The sequence below is a fragment of the Theropithecus gelada genome, chromosome 16 (assembly GCF_003255815.1).
Source record: "Theropithecus gelada isolate Dixy chromosome 16, Tgel_1.0, whole genome shotgun sequence".
NCBI lineage: Eukaryota > Metazoa > Chordata > Mammalia > Primates > Cercopithecidae > Theropithecus > Theropithecus gelada.
In genome coordinates, this window is record NC_037684.1 from 14198193 (window position 1) to 14202897 (window position 4705).

A 4705-nucleotide genomic window follows, 5' to 3' on the forward strand; every position below is an offset into this window, starting at 1 on the left:
TGCTGCACCAAGTTTTATGTTCCTTCTCTACAAATACTGGAAACAGAGCTATCATTTCCAAGCAGGGCACCTGAAATGCCCTTAATCATGAGAAGAACTTGGAAAACCTATAAAGGACCCATATTGTTGGTGACCAAGAGAGCTGAGGGGAAGAATTCTCATGTGGTAAATATCAGGTTGCTCTCTTAGGTGGAGATGAAGGACTTTTCAGAGAATCAGACAGCAGATGTCAGTCATTGATGACCTGTTTGATGTGGACATCTAGAAATGAGTATCTTCAAGGAAGACATCATGTAAGCTGAATAGGTATTTGATCCCAGAATGGTAGAGCTGAATGGTCTTAACCAAACTAGATGATCAACTCTCATGATGCCAGGCTCAGAGTAAAGTTTGGAGTCCCGGAAGCCAAAGAGTACAAATATTAAAGTTTACTCTCTTAGACCACTGTGTAGATAATTCATTTCCTAATGAAGGATCTCATTTGTTCATGTATTCAAATAATCATAAGTGCTTACAAATTACCAGTGCCAGGTACTTTGGTAGGTGTTGGAAAGACAAAGGTAAGCAAAAATTGACATGTGTCTTGCCCTTACAGAGTTTAGTTATAACTATAATTCTAACAAGGGCAATTAAGGAAAGCTTGAGACGGTGCTGTGGCTCATGCCTGTAATAGTAGCACTTTGGAGGCCGAATCAGGGGAATCGCTTGACCTCAGGAATTTGAGACCAGCCTGGGCAACATAATGAGACTTCTTCTCTACAAAAAAATTTTTAAAAATCGACCAAGCATGGGGTGCATGCCCATAGTCCCAGCTACTCAGGAGGCTGAGGTGTGAGGATTGCTGGAGCCCGGGAGATCGAGACAGCCGTGGGCCATGATTGCACCACTGAACTCCAACCTGGGCAACAGAGCAAGATCCTGTCTCAAAAAAAAAAGAAAAAGAAAAAGAAAGAAGATTGAGAGAGAGAGACAGACTAAGGATTAAAGTTTTTTTTTTAAGTCATTAGTAATTTTGATTTTTATTCAAAGATCAGTTGCAAATCTATTACAGGTTTTTAAGTAGGAGATTTGAATTTTGAAAAGATCACTCTGGATGTTCATGGAGAGAAGATTGCAGATGGATAGGAGGGGGTTCACAGACACCATTTAGGAGGCTGTTGTGGCAGTTTCAGGCAAGAAATAACGGTTGCTTTGACCAGGGAAGTAAGCCACTTACTCAGCAGAATTGCTTTTGAAGTGAACTTTATAATCAGCATTGTTCTTCAGCCTCCATCTCTTTCCCACCACGCCCCTGTCTACTTTGTGTTTGTTGTTGTTTTGTTTGTTTGTTTGTTTGAGGCTCCCAGGCTGTAGTGCAGTGGCACTATCTTGGCTCACTGCACTTCCGCTTCCTGGGTTGAAGTGGTTCTCCTGCCTCAGCCTCCTGAGTAGCTGGGACTACAGGCACATGCCACGCCCAGCTAATTTTTGTATTTTTAGTAGAAACGAGGTTTCGCCATGTTGACCAGGCTGGTCTCAAACTCCTGGCCTCAAGGGATCCGCCAGCCTTGGCCTCCCAAAAATGCTGGGATTACAGGCGTGAGCCACCATGCCTGGTTCCCCATCTACTTTTAAAACTTGTTTATGGCCGGGCACGGTGGCTCACGCGTAATCCTAGCACTTTGGGAGGTCGAGATGGGCGATCACCTGAGGTCAGGAGTTCAAGACCAGCCTGATCAACATGGTGAAAACCGTCTCTACTGAAAATACAAAATTAACTAGGCATGGTGGCATATGCCTGTAATCCCAGCTACTCGGGAGGCTGAGGCAGGAGAATCGCTTGAACCTGGAAGGGGGAGGTGGAGGTTGCAGTGAGCCGAGATCGCGCCATTGAACTCCAGCCTGGGCAACAAGAGTGAAACTCTCTCAAAAAAAAAACCAACCAACCAGACAAACAAACAAAAAAACTTGTTTACAAGGACATCCAGCCCTTACCACTGTGAGGTCACAGCCCGCAAAACACAGATTACTGGCCGGGCGCGGTGGCTCATGTCTGTAATCCCAGCACTTTTGGAGGCCGAGGCGGGTGGATCACGAGGTCAGGAGTTCGAGACCATCCTGGCTAACATGGTGAAACCCCGTCTCTACTAAAATTACAAAAAAAAAATTAGCCGGGCGTGGTGGCGTGCGCCTGTAGTCCCAGCTACTTGGGAAGCTGAGGCACGAGAATGGCGTGAACCCGGGAGGCGGAGCGGAGCTTGCAGTGAGCTGAGATTGTGCCACTGCACTCCAGCCTGGGCGACAGAGCGAGACTCCGTCTCAAAAAAACCAAAAAAAAAAAAAACAAAAAAAAAAACCACACAGATTACTAAAGGTTTTTTCAAATGTCTTTGTCTCCATTTTGTACTGATTCCAATAGATGCTCTCTACAAGCATCCACACATTCTATGAGGTCATTTCAGGCTAATGTGTGTTCCTTGAACAGCACTTTATTGCTCTAAATAAAAAAATTGAAAGAACATAACATATTTTGTAAGAACTTAAATGGAAGGTGTTGCCCTCTTTTCTGAGAAACTCTTTAAGGAAAAATCCTGCTTTCTATTCAGTCATATAAACCACCTGCTTACTATGGACACTGTACAGCTGTACGAACTGAGGCTGCAATGGTAAAAAATAAAAATAAATGAAAAATTTAAAAAACAGCCCTTGCTCTCACAGATCTTATATTCTAGAATGGGAGGAAATTATAATAAAATACATTAAGCACTATAGGATATGAAGTATAGGAGACTAAGGAGACAGGATAACTAAATTCAATATGCTATCCAAGATTAGATCCTAGAACAGAAAGGGGACATTAGTGAAAAAAATTAGTGAAAGCTGAATAAAGTCTGTAGTTAACAGTATCATAACTGTGTTCATAACTTAGTTTTGATCATGGTGCCATGGTTATGTAACATGTTAACATTAGGGAAGCTGGATGAGGGGTACATGGGAGCTCTGTGTACCATCTTTGTAGCTCTTCTTTAAATCAAAAATCATTTCAAAATTAAATATGTAGTAGAAGAAGGAGAAGGGGAAGAAGAAAGAACAAGAACAAGAAGAAGGAAAAAGAAAGAAGAGGAGGAGGAGGAGGAAGAAGAATAGGATGAGGAGGAGGAAGAGGAAGAAGAAGAAAGGGAAGAGGAAGAAGAAAGAAGAAAAGAAGAAAAAGAGAAAGAGGAGGAGGAGGAAGAAGAAGAATAGGATGAGGAGGAGGAAGAGGAAGAAGAAGAAACGGAAGAGGAAGAAGAAAAAAGAAAGAAGAAGAAAAAGAGAAAGGAGGAGGAGGAGGAAGAAGAAGAAGAGGAGGAGGAGGAGGGGGAAGAAGAAAAAGGGAAGAAATAATAATAATAATATAGGATGATTTGGGAGCTCCTAGCAGGGCACTCAACCTAATCTGGGGGTGGGAAAGGCTTTCTGGGGAAGGGATGTTTAAGCTGAGAACTGAAGGACAAATAGGAATTAACCAGACAAGAGATATTGAAAAAGACATCCAGAAGTAGTATGTAGAATGTTTACAGTGCCAGAAGCAAGAGAAAGCATGACAAATTATAGATATTAAATAAAATTTAGTATGGCTAGAGCTTAGAATAGGGTGGGAAATGGAAAGGAGAGGAGTGATAGAAGATAAACCCAGAGTGGTAGGACACCAAGTGCCTTAAAAATCATGTTGAGAAATTTAGAGTCTAAGGACAATTTCAAGAAGAAATAAAAATGACTAATAAATATATATATTTTAAAACCTTCTTTACTGGTAGTCAAATAAATGGAAATTAAAATAATTGGATAATATTTTAAATTACTCAATTCCCAAATATTTTAAAATTATAGTATTCTTTGCCTCCAAGAGTATGAAAAGAGAATTTCTTATATTCTGCTGATAATATTAATATTTCTGGAATGCTATTTGGCAATTTAAATACAAAGTTCCAACAACAATGTTCATATCCCTTTATCCCTTCAGTTTTATGTCTGGGATGTTATTTTAAGGAAATAGCCAGAAATATATTTTTAATTAATGTAAAAAGATGTTTCTCATCATTATTTATAACAGTACAAAATTTAAAACAAAATTTAAAAAATTTAAAATTTAAAACAAAATAGGGACATAGTTAAATAAATGGTTATGTTTCCATATCATGAAATAGTATGTATTAAAAATAACGTTTACAGCTTTGTGCAGTGGCAGTATTGTAGCCAATGAGGTTTATCCGAGGTGCGATTATTGCTAATTGAAAACTTTTCCCAATACCCCACCATAATGACTTGAAATATAGTTGGCATTGGCAATTTTTGACAGTCTCTATGGAGACTGAACATAAAAAAGAAAAAAAGACAGATTATAAATATAATGTACATATTATGTATAATATATATCTTACATGTATATGTTAAGTATATATATAATTAGTGTGTGTGTGTGCATCATCTGTAGACAGAACTGGCTGTGTAATTTGCAGGGCCCAGTGCAAAATGAAAATGCAGTTCAAAATTATTAAGAATTTTAAGAAAGCAACAACAGAACCTCAAATCAAGTGTAGAACCCTTTTGAATAGGGGCCCTGTGTGACTTCACAGGTTGTACGCCCTTGTAACTGGCCCTGTCCCTAGAAAAAAAGATGAAAGGAAATATCCCAAAATGTCAATAGGGATTATCTTTGGTTTGGGGATTACTGATGATTTTT

The 4705-nt window shown here is 39.4% G+C and overlaps 1 non-coding gene across 1 annotated transcript; it reads left to right on the forward strand.

Annotated features, from left to right (window-relative positions):
• The first annotated feature begins 4192 nt into the window (after positions 1-4192).
• Positions 4193-4333, forward strand: LOC112610531. Its single transcript, XR_003116412.1, has one exon. It is a non-coding gene; the product is annotated as a U4 spliceosomal RNA (small nuclear RNA).
• Positions 4334-4705: the final 372 nt, after the last annotated feature.